Below are 21,981 nucleotides of genomic sequence, written 5' to 3'. Positions count from 1 at the left end.
CCTTACCAATATTAACATAAACTGATTAACTGTGGTCTGCCTACTAGATTTAGTCAGAATATAGGTACTACCGTACCGATAAATCGTCGTCAGAAATGGTCTACAAACAATCGAACCGCTGATGACGACTGTTGGCTTGCAGCAAGGATGTCTTTTGTCCCCATCGTTTTTTAACATGTACAGTAATGATATACATGATATATTAAGGAATACCATTAAGGTCTCACAATTTTTGACGATCTTTGTATTTATGTAGCCGGAGAGACAATAAACCGATCCATTCAGACATTAGAACAACTCGTAGACAATTTACAATCTTTGACGCTAAATAATTCACTTCAAATGTCTCCGAGTAAGACTTCTACATGTGTATTCACGAGGCACTGACATGCGGTCTTCAGTCACATGAAGTGGGGCCCAAATATATTTATAGTCCAGGAAACTATTAAGTATTTAGGTGTAGAGATAGACCAAAAACTGACATGGAGCTCACAGGTTTGAAGAGTAACACAAAAATGCGGAAGAGCAAGAAATATCCTACGAGCAGTTACAGGTATTAACTGGGGAGCAGACCCCAACGCGACTCTCAGCATTCACTGGGCATTTATCTGTCCTTTCCTGGACTATACAGGCATCCGCTATGGGTCTGCGAGCACGTTCGCCCTTTTTAAACTGAACAAAGTACAATATGAAGAGCTACGCCTCTGTGACGGTGTGATGAAACCGACACCAACAAAAGCATTGCTACTGGAGAAATTATAGGTCCAACCTCACCTCCGACGGCGTTATCTCGCATGGACGATTATGCTAAAACGTAGGAAGTTTATTAGTTCGGTGGGTGTGCAGAATATCCGGTCGGTGGCGATCGACTGTTTTAGTGACGCTTCTACAACAACAAACGAGCTCCGACATTAGATTACTTACAAATAGAAGAACTCCATCACACAGTGATACGCTTTACAGCTCTATGTTGTCACGACTACTGCTCTCATATATCCCTCACGCGATCTGAATGATACCTATCAAATACGACAAGGCTATACAAGAAGTCTTATGAGACATAATGGACACTAAAATACTATATACAGATGGGGCCAAGAATGCAACTTGCGTCAGATGTGCATTCGTAGGCCAGACAACACAAGCTTTGAGTTGTAAATTATGTCTATTGTGTCAGCCACCTCAGAAGCGTGTGTGTGTGTGTTTGAGGTTTACGGGCGCTAAACAGCGTGGTCATCAGCGCCCAATCCCTCAGAAGCACGTAAGTGCTCAGAAAATTGCGTGTGGGCAAAATCACTATCTTAACTGACTTGCTAGGAACAATCTTGATACTGAACAACCATTTTGCAATGCGACACAACAACCGGTCGTTTACAAAAATACGCAGCAAGTCAATCAGATATACATTCAGCAAAAAGAAGTCACATTAATGTGAGTCAAAGGCCACAGCCGCATCACCGGCAACGAACAGGCCGACCAACGAGCTAAAGCAATACTATCCAAAGAAACGCACGAAGATTTCATATGATGACTTGAAACGACAACGCGTTTGGGGTTGGAGAAGCAGTGGAGCAGACGAATCAACGACAAAGGGAAACGTTATAGAGCGATACATCCTATGGTTCCAGCCAACGTACTGGTACATGAAGCAAGCGGTGTCAAGAGGATTTTATGTGAACCATTGCACAGATGAGATTCAGTCACTGTCGTTTAAAAAAACGCTTACATCATCTACGACTGCTCAACAACCCTCTTTGTACTTGTGAAGAAAAAGAACATATGAACTGTTCGATATTAGGATGTATGGACTGTGCGGCTGGTCCAGGCGGAGGTTCGAGTCCTCTCTCGGGCATGGGTGTGTGTGTTTGTCCTTAGGATGATTTAGGTTAAGTAGTGTGTAAGCTTAGGGACTGATGACCTTAGCAGATAATTCCCATAAGATTTCACATACTGAACAATATTAGGATGTCCTGAGAAACAAGAACAGTTCGGACAGTAAATCAACTGAGCGCTACGCGGCACAATGGTGAGCTGCTTTAACAAATTTTGTTAACTCATGTATACCTCTTTTATTATAAATGCATACAAATGTTGTACATAGATATCAGCGAAAATTTGCAGCTGTTACTAATATGTATACAATTACGGCTGGTATTTTCTTGAAACCAAGAGCAAATATTTATACATCGAACGGACTTTAAAATCTCTTTCTGTGAAATAAACTCAACAAAGACAGTATGAAACACACGTAATTGGTAAGCATATAGCACCCGTTCTCGCCCTGAAGACAGTAACAACGCAACGTAGCAAGGAATCCACGTGGAATTCGAAACATTCGGGAGACATCCTGATCCATAATCGTTAAATCGCAACCACGAACTCACTGAGACTGCCGAAAGCTAGGGCCAAGTCTCGCACAATGACGTGCCAGATGTATACAGTAGGAATGTAGTCAAACCACCAGAGGGCAGGGAGGAAGGAGAGGACACAGAAATACTTCAATCCGCTGTTGGTTGTTCCACTATTCGACAGACACGAACAATCTAATGCCCAGGATAGGTCCATGTATCGTTAGAGAGGGACAGACTAGGGCAGACCTATATAGTGTTCCATTTCACAATATACAAACAATCCAAATACGAGAACACTTCGCCGGCCGCTGAGGACGAGCAGTTCTAGGCGCTTCAGTCCGGAACCGCGCTGCTGCTACCGTCGCAGTTTCGAATCCTGTCTCGGGCATGGATGTGTGTGATGTCCTTAGGTTAGTTAGGTTTGAGTAGTTCTAAGTAGTTCTAAGTCACAGTACTTGAATATGGATTGGGGGTAGGAAATGAAAGAGGAAGCCGTTTGGTAGAATTTTGCATAAATTAATCATAGCTAACACTTGGTTCAAGAATCATAAAATAAGCTCCATCCTCTTTCACTCACAGACAGTTACCCACTGTAGTGCGCCAAGCGCTCTCTTACTGAGTCCGCAGCTCGTGGTCGTGCGGTAGCGTTCTCGCTTCCCGCGCCCGGGTTCCAGGGTTCGATTCCCGGCGGGGTCAGGGATTTTCTCTGCCTCGTGATGACTGGGTGTTGTGTGGTGTCCTTAGGTTAGTTAGGTTTAAATAGTTCTAAGTTCTAGGGGACTGATGACCATAGCTGTTAAGTCCCATAGTGCTCAGAGCCATTTGAACCATTTGCACCAAGCTCTCTTACTGCAACACTACCAGAACCAGTATCTTTGGGTCTGCGGTCGTCCACAGTCAGCGATTCACTTTATAAAGCCTATCAGAGACACGTAGTAGTAGTAGTAGTAGTAGTATCGTATTCGGGTGTCACATACGAGTGTGCCCTAGTAGACTCCTATCACTATAACCAGATTTTTCAGTGTTCAAGCTAAAGAAGCAAAACTGTTCGTTATCCGTTAAAAATATATCTGGTAATTTGCATTATTGCCAAATTTAGTGTGATATTGGACAATTGTACAATTAACTACATTGTAAGTGCAATGAAAGAGTATTCGATAGAGAAAAGGAACATAGGTGAATGACAAATATTCTGTATTTTATCTCAGTTACCCTTGTCACAACATTTTATTTGATTTTCACCTATTTTATTTAAAATTTTTCGAGACAGGGAGAGCAGAAATTGTTTTCGGACTAGTAAAAATACTTCTGATCAGTTACAATGATTTGAAAGCGCTGGCCGGCCGGAGTGGCCGAGGGGTTCTAGGCGCTACAGTCTGGAACCGCGCGACCGCTACGGTCGCAGGTTCGAATCCTCAGGCATGGATGTGTGTGATGTCCTTAGGTTAGTTAGGTTTAAGTAGTTCTAAGTTCTAGGGGACTGATGACCACAGCAGTTAAGTCCCATAGTGCTCAGAGCCATTTGAACCATTTTGAAAGCGCTGATACGGCTAAACGAGGAGACTATTATTCTATTTTTTAACACATACTGAAAGACTCCATGCTCTTTCGACGATTTCCTCCGAACCTGACGAAGGCAAAACAAATTATTGTGATGACTGTAGATAGCACTAAAATCTGTTCTACAATCGACTTGGTTAAAGACTTTTTTTTTTTAAGTCTACATTAGCTGAAAATAACAGCTGCAGATCTGACGAAGACAAGGAGGCAGGACGAGCTTTTCTTAGCAATTCTGGCCTTACAGCGAGAGGAAAGACAGTGAGTATACTGAGCTGAGAATTCACTTGTTCCAGTAGTACAACATAATATCGCATTGCGATAAGGAAAGTGACACAAGTCAAGAAAGGGCTTCTTCAGTTTACGTTACTGAAAAATGCGTGTGAAGTACTGCAACGTGCACGAAAGATATAATGGAAATTACTGCCAACAATACCTCTTTGAAATTTAAAGGAAGCTTATCGTATTTAAATATAAGTTTTTTGAGATAATTCTTTAAGTCGGGTTTTCTCAAGTATCGCATTTTTGAGTTGTGTCACTGTTCCTGTCCTGGTGCGATGTAATGGCCGTACTGGCTGGAACCTTGATTAACCATTTATCAATATGACGCTTTCTGCAACTCAGGAGAATTTTATGTAAGTTCTGAGTGCTCCCCGCTCCCCTTTGCAGCTTTCGAGTATTTCATATCACTGCGTTCATCTCACGGCGCTACACTGCCTTTCAAAGGGACTCTGCACTACAGAGAAAGAGCATCGGATACAACGCGAGGTGGCGCACTAATTTTGTCATTCCGGAGGGTTACAAACCAGCCCTGCATCCGAGGGTGGCGCTAATTCCATTAGGAGAGCAGGCAGCCGGTGATAGGTGGCGGCCCGCTACGGTTTGACTTGGTAATTCTGGCGCAGTGTTTCAGGATTGACCGCCGCCGCGGTAACTCACGCTTTCGGGTCGGCTTGCGCGGCCGGCCAGAGCGGACGCGCGATGCAAGGGTGCCGTGGAGGGGGACAAGGGGACTGTGGGACAGGGTGGCAGGGGGACAGGGGGGGGGGGCCATGGACCCACCCGAGCCGCCAACACGCCGCGCCGAGACGCACCGCCTGATTGCAATAGCATTTGCGCCCGCCCCGCCGCCGAGCAGCGTCATATGCAATGCAAATGTAGCGGAAGATAATGGCTGGGTGGTGGGAGAGGGAGAGGTTCGGAGGAGGGGGCACGGGCGGGCTGCGCTGAGAGAGGTCGCCCGCGCACGCGTTTGCGCGATAATAAAAACTGTTGATCCGTGTTTACTGCCGGAGAGCGCGCGCTATCTGGTGACTCAGCCGCCGCAAGCAGGTTTCCGGCTGCGAGCAGTGCCGGCAGCTGCTGGAGCAGCGAGCGGCTCTGACGCGCCAGCTCTTCCACGAGAACACTTCTCTCGTCTTGTAAGCAACGACGTGACCTGTGTTGGCGTGTTAGCGAAACAGGAAAGGAGCGAAAGTCTCTCAAAGGGGTCCACAAGAAACACAGGTAGTGCCGCGTACGTCACAGCATGTCACACATCAGGTCTTACGAGCAGGAAATGAGTTACTATTTGAGATCGCTTTATTACTTCGTAGCCGTACGTATAGACTCAAGCTTTCGACAACATATGACAAAGTTACTACTTCATAGTATTCCTTTTTGTTGATATACTGGTTTTCAGCTTGGACCCGGACGTAGCTAACCGTTGGTGATGTATGTCGGATAAGCCAACTAGTGACGTCACAAGTTTGTTGCTGGGGGGAAAGGGGGGTCATTTTCCGTGAGCCCCGGTATGACTCTGTACACGTTATAGTCTGTTGGTAAACTGAAGAGCGAGGAGGTGTACTCAGCTACGTTACAAGGAGTAACTACAGACTGTTTCACATTTTTATAACACTCCTTCTGCAGTCCACCTTTCGCATCATCACCATCATCATCATCATTTAAGACTGATTATGCCTTTCAGCGTTCAGTCTGGAGCATAGTCCCCCTTATACAGTTCCTCCATGATCCCCTATTCAGTGCTAACATTGCTGCATCTTCTGATGTTAAGCCTATTACTTCAAAATCATTCTTAACAATCCAGGTACCTTCTCCTTGGTCTACCCCGACTCCTCCTACCCTCTAATGCTGAACCCATGAGTCTCTTGAGCAACCTTGCTTCTCCCATGCATGTAACATGACCCCACCATCTAAGCCTGTTCGCCCCGACTGCTACATCTATAGAGTTCATTCCCAGTTTTTCTTTGATTTCCTCATTGTGGACACCTCCTGCCATTGTTCCCATCTACTAGTACCTGCAATCATCCTAGCTACTTCCATATCGGTAACCTCAACCTTATTGATAAGGTAACCTGAATCCACTCAGCTTTCGCTCCCATACAACAAAGTTGGTCGAAAGGTTGAACGGTGCACAGATAACTTAGTCTTGGTACTGACCTCCTTCTTGCAGAAGAGAGTAGATCGTAGCTGAGCGCTCACTGCATTAGCTTTGCTACACCTCGCTTCCAGTTCTTTCACTATGTTGCCATCCTGTGAAAATATGCATGGGATGGCACCTTTCGCATAGCTGTAACAAATTATTCAAACCCACCTTGGGGATTTTTTGTTTCGCCAAATGTGTTAGCAGTACACAAAATACAGTAATTAGTCACTAATATAAATGTCGCACAGCAGAACAGTTCAGCTTGGGACGACAGAAAATTTCCAAGTTCACCGGCCAAGTAATTCGACCGCAGCGGGGCCAGCGTGTCAACAGCCGCGGCTTGTCTCGTAAGCGAGTACGTTTAGTGAGCAGCCTCGGCAGAACAGCAAGCTCAGCAAGTCAGGGAGTGACTGCGAGTGATTCAGCAGGGAGTGTGTGAGAGGGAAAGGGCCAGGGGTCACGCAAGAAGCACGAATCGCTTCGTAAGTTACTGTGAGGTTGTCAGGAGTGTTAACGTACTAAAACAAACCGTTAGGCAGAGGTAACAGTGGTAGAGTTTGCTGACGGCTAGGAATAAAGGAGCACTGTTCGGTTATTGCGAATGATGTCTAATAGCAGAACCCCTACACCAACCGTAATAAATACGCAAGCCGACAGGGCAGTAGGATCAGAAGGATCGATGGCTTTCACTCGATTCTCTGATTAGTGTTAGCTATCAGCTTCTGCGAGATTGTTCCAATTCTCCGGTAAATCTCAGCCACACTGTTGGGCGAAGATGACTGCATCTTTGTGAGCTGCCGGGAGCCGTCATCGAGACCGAAACGACGACAGCCTTAGATGTGCCACTCAGGAGACTGTCACCACAACACGGCGCTTCTGGGGCGCTAGCTGCCGTAACGTCGCGGCCCCAGATCCTCCAATGGCTTGCTGAAGGGCGGGGTCAGGCTCGGCGAAAAGCACGACAAAGCAACAATTCAGTCACTTGAAGGGCAGTAGAATCGCTAATCACGACAGCCGATGACACGGCAACATGCAGTGCCTCCTAGGGCAGTAGCGTGGAGCATCACAGCATCCAACAACTCCACAACGCGCACTCCTGCATCCTCTCAGAGGGCCACTCACGTGACCTCAGCCCCAGATGCGACGGTCCGCCCGAAGGGCGTAGCAGAGGACGAAAAATGCTGTCTGGATTGTAAAATTACTGAACAAAAGTGTCTCACAATTGAATCTTCTGTTACCGCGTCCGTCGACGCGTCCAGAAACCTCCCACAACGATCCTGACTACAGAGGGGCACCAGCCGAGGGTGCTGGCACCTACATAACCAAGCCAAGAAACGCGCTTTAAAAAATCTGTCTAAACCCCCACACACTGCACCGCACTTCTAGACGGCAAACTGATTCTTAGTTAACTTGTACAGCAGGTAGGCTGTTTTTCTACAACCACTGTCACTCTATAGTTTACCAACAGAGTATAAATGAAAGAACTTGTTCCCCGTCTTAATACTCTTGGATATGATATTAATGTATCCTGTCACAAGAGAGCCATATGTAAGACTCTTTTTCGTGCTGTATATAAATTTTGCCTCTACCTTTCTTATCTTACTATTGTTTTTTCAAGACTTTCATAATGGTTCCTAAGCGTTCAGATAATGAGTAAAACCTCTGAAATTCCCTAAGGGTTCAACCTGTCTGCTGGACTGGGTCTGGTGCACAGAATCTTTCACCGTATGAGCTCTCTAGGCGTGACTTTCCACCCACCTTCGTTCACTTCCACCAGCGTTTGTCTGCTACCTTCCAATCTCCACGGAATTTCTCCAACACATCTTGCTGAACTAAAAGGTGAGATACTGCAGAGAATCGGCTTTCCAGAACAAGTCTTCTGGAGCCGAGTGTGTGCTCTTCTAAAATTCCACTGCAGAGTCAAGATTCGTTCTGGAATTTAAGGTCTGTTTAGCTACAACCGATACAGCTTGTTCACCTAACTTTCTTCTCAGTCTTCACCGAGTAACGAAGAAAGTTACGGCTTAGTGCATTTACAAATAGGAACAAGTGCATGAGCAGTAGGCATTGTTAAAATCGGCAAACACATTTATGTAAATTGTGAAAGTATAAAGAACGGTCGCTGGCCCAGCTTGAACACTAGATAACGTTTACTAGTTAGTTGCTTATCGCTACGCATAATTGAAACTTGAATCAGTAACTATTTTCTACTACTAAAGAACGTGATTAGAAGTAAAGAGCTGTGGCTGATGTCACTGAATTATTTTTAACAGACAATTATGAACTGATACCGGAAACATTTAATAACCACGTTAATATAGTAACGTAAAGCTATTCAAACCTTAGTTTCCCTAGCAGCCCAGTTTGCAATTGCACTCTGAATAGATAGCTGCACTTTAACTACATTACTGTCGACACCACACAGGTACACGCAAACACGAGGAACAACACTGAACAAGAGCATATGAAATTCCTGTTTAAACATATATATCAGGAATGCATCGTTATATTTCAAACACACACGCACACACACACACACACACACACACAAAACCGAGCGTGTCTCCTCAGATTCGTCGGGCACATTTTCTCTGGTGTTTCAGCAGGTATTTGCAATTTCCTTTTTGCCGTATGTAGTGGGAGTCAGCCCACAGAAATACTGCTCATCATGTATTTCATGCAGCACTCAGTGTCAATGGAAAGCGTCGATTTGTTTCTTGTTATAAACAAAATGATTTTAAAACTCATTCGATAGACCGATCCCACATCAGTCTAGTGCAATATTTGTTTTGTCGATATGTATTAAAAGGAACACCAGCGACTGAACAGCGCTGCGGCATTGCAGCAGCAGTCAGCGGGGGCCGGGAACGTGCTGTCGCTGTGGAGGACTGGTTGTTCTTCGTGGTCTACTGTCCCTGTTAATACATATCGATGAAAGACATACTGCACTAGATTACTTTGGAACTGTTCTATTGAAACGGAACGGAAAAATTCTGCTTTAAAAATCGACGTTTTCCATTGACGCTGAGGGCTGCATGGCAGACCTGATGAGCAGTATTTCTTTGGACTTACTCCAGCTACACATTTCAAACACAAAATCGCAAATATTTGGCTACAAACTTGAAAAAAATGCCTCCTGATGACTCTTAGGAAGGAAGTCCTATATGCGAGGTTTGGAACTTTAGTTACATCCAGTACAAAATAGGTGTATGTTTCAAACTTTTACTGACCTTCAAAGTAGTCACCAGCATTGTGTATAACCCGTTGCCAGCGATGTGAAAGTCGTAGGATACTCTTAGCAGTGCCAGTTGTGTTGACTGTTCGAGCAGCGCGGTCTATTGCCCGACGAATTTGTAGCAGTTCTGAAGTGAATGCCGTGTAGTGTTTCCTTCAGTTTAGGAATCGAGTTGAACTTACGAGGGCTTAAGTCAGGGGAGCGCGGTGGTTGGTACAGCTCTTGGCAGTCCCATCAGTCAATCAAATCAGTAGCAGCTTGCACTGAAAGCGCTTGAGTATTGTCCTGCAAAATGACGGTCAGATCCTGCAGAAAGTGTCTTCACTTCTGTCTCTGTGCTGTTCATTTTTGGAACACAACCTACGACGAGCTTAGAGAAAAATTTCTGAGTCCTACAGCTGCTGCGATGTTCGTTACTTTTCTGAAACCCCAGTGGGTTTTGTTTTATTTGCTTCTGCAGACAGGGACAGTAAAGCTCTTATTTTTTATTTTTGTCACTTCTCGAAGCACACTGGTGATTAAGCACAGATGGGAAAATCAGAACATTTACACATCTTAAAGTTCATGACATATTTCGAATCCCATAACAGATCGTGAAAAAAAACAACACACAAACAGAATTCGAACCACTGTCCTACAGACGAGAGAGATGGCCGTAATTAACGGTGAATTTTCGATGTCCTACAACTGCTAGTCTGGAGATACCGCCTGTCCAAACCAGATAGGGACGCTCTGAACACTCGAACAAAGAAGACATCACATGAGTCTCAGATGTCACAGTACTTTCCGTAGTTACCTAGCTCCTGTCTTGTCCTAACCAGTCTGAAAAGGCTCCTACGCCCAACACAAAAGATATCTTGTGACTCTCAGACTTCCTGTGAATGGAGCATTCTGACTGGTTCTTGCTCAATTTACCCAAGAAAACTGCTGCCGGTGTGAAAGCACTGTCCATTACTTTCTGCAGATAGACAAATTACGTGACCTTCAGAGGCAAACTATTTTTTATTTATCGAAAGAAAACATACGGCAGTCATACTGCACTGACAGTTAAACCCTGCCAAAGTGGTTTACAGATTATGAAATATGGAAACGACCACCAAAGACACTTCGTCAGTTACACTGCTCTGCTACTGTCGAGGAAAGCCTGAATTTCCCATCGTGAAACCGATCTCTAAACAGGCTATAAGACCACAAACGATTGTACCACCATACCATATCGATGTACTGAACACAATTCCTATCCCGTACCATACAAAATCATTACTTTGGCATCTTGCAGACAGTCATCGACCACCAGACACTTTTACATATACTGCGAAGTCAGACAGACCCCAAAACACATAAGCACATGCACTGTATGTAGTCACAGCGCTAATTTCCCGCAGGGTCGGTCGGTAATCTACCACAGAAAACAGTCACGAGTCAACTGTCCACTGCGCACGCTGGACTGATGCGCGATCAGAGCGCCTTCCACGCACCACAACCACTCTCTGAATTGGTGCACAAAAGCTGGGATGGCTACCCCGGCACAAAGGCATTTCTATTTACGGCCGCTACCTGCTTGCTTGCTGTCATGCTTTACACAGCCGTCTCCAGACTCTGGAATTATGGGAATGAATGTACTTTCACATAATTTGCCAGAATATCATACCATTTACCCGATAGTTCTTGATATCAAGGCATTGTAAGATGCTATCGATCGCCAGCACATTGTAATTCCGAAGATAAGAACTGGAAATTAGATCTTTAGAAATCCGGAAATATAGTGAGTGCAGCAAGGCGCGATATGCTGCAAACTCAGAAACTAGAAACTTATTTCGTCTGTGAAGATCTTTACTCAAAACCGTGAAGATGGAGGAATCTGCTAGTACTACTCGTATTTTTTTAACGAGTACTGATGTCAATGGTATGCCAGATTCCAGATCATCCTTGCGCTGTACAACGTTAACTGAGGTGTTTCTCATGTTTAGAGAACCAGGAAACGTCTCTTCTGTTTTTACCATCTAGATCCACACATCCACATTCCAATCGATGATCCGTCAACCAAATAAAGAAGGAAAATGTATTGAACAGCATTACAAGCAGTCAACCATTCAATTTACATAGAGGGACATGATTGTCCAGCACAAACACTCACCCATATTGAATCTTCTCAAATTTCCATCGATGATACTCCTGACACACACGATCACGAAGGCTGTCCAACACACGCTCAGTATTAGTTCAACGCTGAGTATTAGTTCACTATTCACCAACTAAAAGGCGACATGGTAAGGTCAGCTAAACGTTGTTCCCCAGCCTCTCCAGTTTGGGCAGCTCCTACCGTAATCCAGAAATGTCAATCATTCTGGCCACAGGTATTTCCACGATGCATACTTCTGCAAAAAATGGTTCAAATGGCTCTGAGCACTATGGGACTTACCATCTATGGTCATCAGTCCCCTAGAACTTAGAACTACCTAAACCTAACTAACCTAAGGACACCACACAGCACCCAGTCCTACTTCTGCATGTCAGGCAGAATCGTCCTACGAAAACAGCAAGATGTTTATCACTGTACTTACAATTAAATGTTGCGGTTGCAGCTACAAACTGATGACATTCGACACTGAGCAAAGTATCGGAAACACAGTAAACATAGTAATATCATAATCTGTACCACTCTTTTGACTGGACATAATTTTCCAAGTAAAATATATTTCATTCTCCTTACAGCTATTGATGCACTGAAAATACAACTTTTCACTCCAAATCCATAACTTTCTTATGGCAGGATCAAGTTGTTTTCTTTGCACATTTCCGAACAATGACCACAGCAGGTTTACACCCAAACACAAATTTTCTAAACCTGATGATCACAGCAAATCTATCACACTTCCCTTTCTATGTCTAACACCTCGTCAATAACTGAATGCTGGTGATACCAAACAGTACTGAGTGGAAGTCGGTGTTGGACGGACATTTCTCATTTGGTTTTCTTGTGAGTGGTGCCAGCATGTCTTAGGAACATAGACGAAATCTATTAAAAACAGCATTTCAGTGACTGTGTTACTGTCACCGTGCATAAAATGTGGTCTTGGTTCTACAGCGGCACACAAGTTTCGCTAAAGATATACATGTTAGAAACTATACGAGTTTTATAAATAGACTTATGGTATTGCTTCCAAATAAAGTGGTCTTCCACACAAATACTACGACACTGAATTCAGATGGAACCGGCGGTGTAAGCTCGTGATAAAAGAACCATTCCCATTGATTTAGAAAGTTATTCAGCTAAGGACCATGTACTTAAGCCGATATTTGCAACTCCCACTGGCCACCGCTAGATATTTCTGACGTTAGCAAACAGTATTTGCTATGCACATCTCGATGCCATGCCACAGGTTCTGCGACTTATCCGCTGGATTGCAGGAAAAAGAGGATGATAGTTGTTTGAGAATAATCACATACAGTAGACGATTAATCACGTTTTAAAAAAATACGTTGCTGGACTAAGATCATAAGAAATATACAAAATCCTTTGACCACTGGGTTTTCAGATCCCTAGTGTTACACTTTTCAGTAGATATGCTGTCTGTGATTTGGAATCAAGTCTGTCTATTCAACCACATACTTGCATTGGATCCTATGGATACCTCTTTTAATGATTACAGCCACAAGTCAATCATATTCGTGGCACTCACATAACTCGAGAGAAGTCTTTTTCGAACCTATCTGCTGAGAAACCCATATAGCAAATCTTCATTGTGGTTTTAGACAATCCTCCTCCATCTTGTAACTCTTCCTCAGCCTCTGCTCATTTTCCCCTGTAGCTTTCCCCATGTGATCGTTCCAATTTAAGTCGGAACTGAACAGAAATTGGAGAGTGCTATATTTATCACATTCTGTAACCTATGGAGAAAAAGGGTGAACTGAGTTAATTCTACAGGACCATGTTCCGACCACTCAGTGGAAATGGGAACATGTTGTCGGAGCTCCGCCAATTGTGTTGAATGTGTAAGGCCAGCGCCAAACGAAGATTTCTCTTGCAACACGAGGTAGTATGAAAGACAGTATGAGCAGTTATGCTAACTGGGAGAAGAACAAGGTTTTTGTTACAGCAGTGCGGTGCATTTCAAAACCACATACAGGTACTGCAGTCCAAAGGAGATCAGCATCCCACAGGGTACATTCATGTCTGTCACCCAAGAATTCTCTCTATCATCCTTACATTGTATCATCCAACAGAGAAAAAACTATGAACTATTAAAACTTCACTAATGTCACACGGTAGAGAAATCGAAAAGTTCATCACATCTTTCTCTTTTGATATATATATCGAAAACAAATACTGTCTGTGTGCTGGCATCGAGCATAAGTGGCAATCCTATTAAATATACTGGTCCATTGGAGAAGGTGGCCACCCGCTCATTGAATTCACTTGCACAGACCAGTGTAAAGTTTCTCCACCTGCATTGAAGGGGGACCATATTCCACAGACCATCAGTCACAAGAAAAGGTCCCTGTGTTGTTGTTTAAGACATCGTTTTTTCGGCAGCGACTCATCCAAGCAGTGATTGACTACAGCTTTGTACACCACCGTACATTTTAACTTTTCCACCACGACTTCGACGTCTGTGTCTTGTTCTAAACTGACATTAACAGTTTTTGAACCATTGGCTCTCACAAAAAACTGGACATCGTATGGTGTAAAAAATGTTGCTGCTCCCACAATACACACACAGGATGATTGAAATAAAAGAAGGAGATACTGTTTCTTATTGACAAAAAATGCAAAAGGCACTACAATGTATGTAAACTGGAAGCATTTTGTCGAATTGTAGAGCGTTTCCAAACAGTTGTCAAAGGTGATCGATGACTTCTACATTTAAACTCATCTTTTACAGTGAGGATGTAGCAGATGTCTTGGTGACCCATTTCGATTGATTGCTCGTATCACAGTCATGCACACAATCATTGTTTCAGTGCTGGTCATCCCTGGAAGGCGTTGTCCACACCAAGACTCTCTCCCCATCTCAAACAAGTGATGTCAGTCAGTCATTACGTGGCGATCAACAATATTCCAGTGGACAGGTGGAACAGAAAAACACCATCGATTTACTGTAAAAAGCATCACAGTTGATAGTGCAATCAGTTTTAGCAATTTTACCAGTTTTTTTCATAATATTAAGACCGAGCAATTACATGGCACAATTTTTTCCAGTTTCTGTGTCACTGCTACACTACCCCTCTACTACTTTGCGAGTACCATATACTAGATTGCAAATTTATTTATTTATTTAATCTTACGGCTAGAGCCCCCTGTCAGGCAACCCGTTCGCCTGGTGCCGGTCTCTCAATTTGACGCCACTTCGGCGACCTGCAGTCGATGAGGGTGATAGGATGATGAAAAGGACGGCATAGCACCCAGTCCCAGGGCGGAGAAAATTCCCCGACCCAGCTGGGAATCGAAACCGTGCCCAGAGGATTGACAATTCGTCACGCTGACCATTTAGCTACCATTGCTGGACAGAGTGCAAATGTAGATAGATGACTGTGCAGTACATACATTCATTGCTAACTCTCGAACTTATATATACTAAAATACACCAAAAATCGTCCTATAGTGATCTACAGGGTTATTAGAAATGATTGAAGCGATTTCACAGCTCTACAATAACTTTATTATTTGAGATATTTTCACAATGCTTTGCACACTCATACAAAAACTCAAAAAAGTTTTTTTAGGCTTTCACAAATGTTCGATATGTGCCCCTTTAGTGATTCGGCAGACATCAAGCCGATAATCAAGTTCCTCCCACACTCGGCGCAGCATGTCCCCATCAATGAGTTCGAAAGCATCGTTGATGTGAGCTCGCAGTTCTGGCACGTTTCTTGGTAGAGGAGGTTTAAACACTGAATCTTTCACATAACCCCACAGAAAGAAATCGCATGGAGTTAAGTCGGGATAGCGTGGAGGCCATGACATGAATTGCTGATCATGATCTCCACCACGACCGATCCATCGGTTTTCCAATCTCCTGTTTAAGAAATGCCGAACATCATGATGGAAGTGCGGTGGAGCACCATCCTGTTGAAAGACGAAGTCGGCGCTGTCGGTCTCCAGTTGTGGCATGAGCCACGCGTGAAACTTGCCCGCACGCGTTCAACCGTTTCTTCGCTCACTGTAGGCCGACCCGTTGATTTCCCCTTACAGAGGCATCCAGAAGCTTTAAACTGCGCATACCATCGCCGAATGGAGTTAGCAGTTGATGGATCTTTGTCGAACTTCGTCCTGAAGTGTCGTTGCACTGTTATGACTGTCTGATGTGAGTGCATTTCAAGCACGACATACGCTTTCTCGGCTCCTGTCGCGATTTTGTCTCACTGCGCTCTCGAGCGCTCTGGCGGCAGAAACCTGAAGTGCGGCTTCAGCCGAACAAAACTTTATGAGTTTTTCTACGTATCTGTATTGTGTCGTGACCATATGTCAATGAATGGAGCTACAGTGAATTTATGAAATCGCTTCAATCATTTGTAATAGCCCTGTACATATTTCTAGCACTTCGATCATAGTGCATAATTTACGACTGCGAGTGCCCATCTTTCCCCATGTGGAAGGGAGCCACAGAGCATGGATATCCTTCCATTGTCTTTGTCCAACCCTTCATCCATCACTGTTAGTGATTCAATTAGCAGCTGATCAGAAACAGACCGCTACATTCCATGTCTTGTGAAGGAACACAGTTCGGCGAGTCCATAGCTGCTCTCCAGAGAAGACTACTCTGTACCAATCATTCTAATGGTACCCATCCAGATGCGCACATGTTGAGGAGGTTAATAACCCTTATCAGTGTAAAGTAAATATGTGAGTGTTGTGGTGATATAACAGACAGTTATGAAAAAGAAACGTGTGGTTTATAAATGATGGAGCTCTAGACAGATGACCTTTGAAGTATTTTACTATATCAACTGAACTATCAATTGTAAAGTATTGTTGTAGTATCTGGTACAAGTACCAAGAAGGCACTGGTAAGGGAGAAATGATCATAGAACATAAATACATACACTCTAATGGATTTCCAACATCTGACATACATTCACCCTGCAAGTTTTCTTTCCGAGTTACTATAGTGACTTACTATAAGAAAACAGAACTACTTCCTTTTACGCCAATGAAGAAGTGCACAGATGTAAATATAGCTTTCCAGATGTGAATAGCGCCCACTGTTCACATCCGATCATGGTTGAGAAATTATAATATGCTCGCATCAGTCCTATAAAATGGTCATCAGCAATGAAATACGCCTCTTACAAGGATATAGACAAACACATAGCAGTGTTGTTTGACATTTGAAATTACACGCCATCCTGCCCCTAACCCCATAAACAGGATATCTGTCAAGCAGATGTATATGAAAGGGTTGCAGTACTTCACAGACACCTGACACTAACTTATAACTGCCATAATTATGAAACTGAGGACTCGATTTTACGCCCAACACGTGACAGGTGAATGGAATACGTCGCATAAATATTCATTCATCCAGGGGGGGTACCGAAACAGATTTTTCATCAATGGAAATGATTCATTCAGACACATGGGATCAAAGTCCTCTGATGACAGACATTTGATACTGACGATCACAGGTAGATAGTGCTCTAAGTCTCACACAGAATACGCAGTCATATGCAACGGGAGAAATGATGCAACGGGAGAAATGATTAAATGTGTGATAAATGGTCTACCATACGTCTCCCTCTTTCTAGAATGCATCATCAGACTACCATTAAAATCATACCTCCTTACAACCCCGTCTCAACCGATCACTCCATTCACTTTCCCTCATCCTTAAATGCAGATGCAAGTCAATTTAGAGGCAGATGGTTCTCTGTTCCAGAAAACATCAAATGGTTCAAATGGCTCTGAGCACTATGGGACTTAACATCTGAGGTCATCAGTCCCCTAGACTTAGAACTACTTAAACCTAACTAACCTAACAACATCACACACATCCATGCCCGAGGCAGGATTCCAACCTGCGACCGTAGCAGTCGCGCGGTTCCGGACTGAAGCGCCTAGAACCGCTCGGCCACAGATGCCGGCCATAAATCATCAAAGAAAGCAATCAACTTGCATGTATCACTATTACCTCAATAGATATACAGTAGAATGCTTTAGAAAAGCTGTACAGCAGATGCTTGTAAGGTATTTGTTAACTGACACTGCAAGGTTGTGGCTAGTGGAGAGTATAGAGTAGCACTTTGTAAATATAATTTGTTAGGGCTTAAAAGACCTAAACAGTCCTGCACAGTGCTAAACGTATGATTCATTCTGTAGTTGTACACTGCAGTTCCACAGCTAGTAATACAGTGCTCTTTCCCTGAGGAGAGTTTATAAAAATTCTATAAGATGGTACACACACACACACACACACACACACACACACACACACATATATATATATATATATATATATATATATATATATACTCCTGCAAATTGAAATAAGAACACCGTGAATTCATTGTCCCAGGAAGGGGAAACTTTATTGACACATTCCTGGGGTCAGATACATCACATGATCACACTGACAGAACCACAGGCACATAGACACAGGCAACAGAGCATGCACAATGTCGGCACTAGTACAGTGTATATCCACCTTTCGCAGCAATGCAGGCTGCTATTCTCCCATGGAGACGATCGTAGAGATGCTGGATGTAGTCCTGTGGAACGGCTTGCCATGCCATTTCCACCTGGCGCCTCAGTTGGACCAGCGTTCGTGCTGGACGTGCAGACCGCGTGAGACGACGCTTCATCCAGTCCCAAACATGCTCAATGGGGGACAGATCCGGAGATCTTGCTGGCCAGGGTAGTTGACTTACACCTTCTAGAGCACGTTGGGTGGCACGGGATACATGCGGACGTGCATTGTCCTGTTGGAACGGCAAGTTCCCTTGCCGGTCTAGGAATGGTAGAACGATGGGTTCGATGACGGTTTGGATGTACCGTGCACTGTTCAGTGTCCCCTCGACGATCACCAGTGGTGTACGGCCAGTGTAGGAGATCGCTCCCCACACCATGATGCCGGGTGTTGGCCCTGTGTGCCTCGGTCGTATGCAGTCCTGATTGTGGCGCTCACCTGCACGGCGCCAAACACGCATACGACCATCATTGGCACCAAGGCAGAAGCGACTCTCATCGCTGAACACGACACGTCTCCATTCGTCCCTCCATTCACGCCTGTCGCGACACCACTGGAGGCGGGCTGCACGATGTTGGGGCGTGAGCGGAAGACGGCCTAACGGTGTGCGGGACCGTAGCCCAGCTTCATGGAGACCGTTGCGAATGGTCCTCGCCGATACCCCAGGAGCAACAGTGTCCCTAATTTGCTGGGAAGTGGCGGTGCGGTCCCCTACGGCACTGCGTAGGATCCTATGGTCTTGGCGTGCATCCGTGCGTCGCTGCGGTCCGGTCCCAGGTCGACGGGCACGTGCACCTTCCGCCGACCACTGGCGACAACATCGATGTACTGTGGAGACCTCACGCCCCACGTGTTGAGCAATTCGGCGGTACGTCCACCCGGCCTCCCGCATGCCCACTATACGCCCTCGCTCAAAGTCCGTCAACTGCACATACGGTTCACGTCCACGCTGTCGCGGCATGCTACCAGTGTTAAAGACTGCGATGGAGCTCCGTATGCCACGGCAAACTGGCTGACACTGACGGCGGCGGTGCACAAATGCTGCGCAGCTAGCGCCATTCGACGGCCAACACCGCGGTTCCTGGTGTGTCCGCTGTGCCGTGCGTGTGGTCATTGCTTGTACAGCCCTCTCGCAGTGTCCGGAGCAAGTATGGTGGGTCTGACACACCGGTGTCAATGTGTTCTGTTTTCCATTTCCAGGAGTATATATATATATATATATATATATATATGTGTGTGTGTGTGTATGTGTAGAATTGTTCTGCAGAAATTAGAAGACATGCAAGTAGTCCCTCAATTTCCTAACATTTCTGCATTTTCCCCCTCAATTAATATGTATTTTCCGTCAATTTCCGTAATTTTATCGATTTTACGTAACATCTGCCATGGCAATCATGACATCACTTCTCGCCACATATTCTAAAAGTGCGTGTGAATGTAGTACAGTCGTCAACATGTAGCGCAAATGCACTATTTTTCTGGTCTGACATTATGGTATAGCACCATATTCGAACACATCGAACCACATATTCTACAGTTGCAGTGCATGTGCTGTATTTCATATAGGTCTGTGTGTCATGGCTCATTTAGGGAGGAAGACAGCATTGCTTCAGGTCTTTTGCCAGCCTCACGTGGCGTGATCAGTATTTCCCGCATGACAGAAAGTGTGCTTTTTTTCGGGGAGGATTAACGTAAGCCCAAGCACACCATTCAGGTCCAGGCTGGTGTAGTAAGACCCACCATCCAATGTGTGTTGTGGGCTGGCAGATGGAAGGACGCTGTGTGTCCTTAGGTACAGAGTGTTGCATTACCTGCTGTGGGACTGCAATACATAACTACGGAATGGATCGCGAGTTTGACCCTGTGCAGGACTGCTTACATGTTTTAAGCCCTAAAAAATATTATTTACAATGTGCTGCTCTCTACTCACCACCAGTCACAACCTTGCGGTGTCAACTAACAAATAAATTACAAACAGTCGCTTTGTGGTTTTTTAACAACATTCTACCATATGTCTATTGGGGTAATAGTGGTATATGCAAGTTGATTGCTTTCTTTGACACTTTCTGAAAAAGAGAACCATCTGGCTCCAAACTGACCTGCATTTGCGTTTAAGGATGAGAGGAAGTGGATGGAATGATCGCTTGAGATGGGGTTGTAAGGCAGTATGATTTTAATGGTAGACTGACGATGCATTCCAGACAGAGGGAGATGGTGCTGCAGGCCAATTATCACGTATTTGACCATTTTTCCCGTTGTTCTGTTGGGGTGTGTCAGTGGTGTGGTATAACCTGCATTCGACTTGTACGCAACTGCGTGTTCTGTGTGTGAAATGGTTCAAATGGCTCTAAGCACTATGTGACTTAGCATCTGAGGTCATCAGTCCCCTAGACTTAGAACTACTTAAACCTAACTAACCTGAGGACATCACAAACATCCATTCCCGAGGCATGATTCGAAACGGCGTCTGTAGCAGTCGCGTGGTTTCCGGACTAAAGCGCCTAGAACCGCTCGGCCACCGCGGCCGGCGTTCTGTGTGTGACTTATAGCAGTATATACCTGCGATAGTCAACAGCAAACCTCTTTGTTATCAGAGGACTTCCATCTCATCTGCGATAATGAAACATTTCCATCGATGGAAAACCTGCTTCAGCATCTTCCTCTAGATGTGCAAAGATTTATGCAACGTACTCCATTCACCTGTCGTATTATGGGTATAAAATCGAGGTTTCAGATTCATAACAGCGATGGCTCTAATTTAGTGGCAGGTGTTTGTGATATACTGCAATCCCTGTATGTACTACTGCTTAACATACGTTTTGTTTACAGACTTAGTGGCAGCATGGCGTGTAATTTTACATGTCAAACACCGATGCTATAAGTTTACCTATTTCCTTGTAAGAGGCATTCTCAGTTAGTGATGATCAATTTATAGAACTAACGAAGCATAGTTTAATTTCTGAGCATGATCAGATGTAAACAGTGGGCGCTATACATCTCCAGAAAGCTATATTGCCCACATAAGACTGACTATGCGTTTCTTCTCTGGTGTAGAAAGAAGTAGTTTTGTCCTCTTAAAGTTTGTCACCATAGTGACTGGGATAGAAAACTTGAAGGGGGGATGTATGTCAGACATTTATGTTCTGCATTAAAGTGCATGTGTTCATGTTCTACACTCATTTATCTCTTACCATTACCTTGGTGGTACTGACTCTAAACTCTAGAATAATACTTCAGAATTGATAGCACAGTTGATATATGTAAAATGCTTCTAACTCTGTCTGGAGCTTCATGATTTACAAACCACACTTTTCTTCTTCATAACTATCTATCACCACAACGCTCTTATATCTACTATAAAACGATAAGGGATGCTAACCTCCTCGATATGCGAGCATCTGGAAAGATCTTGTGCCCTTAGATGACTGCCATGGGAAAGATTGGTGTGGAACAGTCTTAGTTGAACAACACCTTTGGTCTTGGCTCACTGTGTTTCGTCAGAAGACATGGAATGTAGTAGTCTACTTTTGGTCAGCGACAAATTAAATCGGTAACAGTGATGTAAGATGGGTTGGCCAAAGACATTGCAAGCAGATCCTCAGTTTCCATCTTTATCCTAAGAATGCTACAGTACTCGTTTGCTCCCATTCACACACGGAAAGATGCGCAATCGTAATCGTAAATTTCCCACTATGACGGAAGTGCTAGAAATATGTAGATCGTATA

This window comes from Schistocerca cancellata, chromosome 6 (assembly GCF_023864275.1).
Source record: "Schistocerca cancellata isolate TAMUIC-IGC-003103 chromosome 6, iqSchCanc2.1, whole genome shotgun sequence".
Taxonomy (NCBI): Eukaryota; Metazoa; Arthropoda; class Insecta; order Orthoptera; family Acrididae; genus Schistocerca; species Schistocerca cancellata.
The sequence above is the reverse complement of the archived record's forward strand: the minus strand, read 5'-3'. Positions refer to the sequence as shown.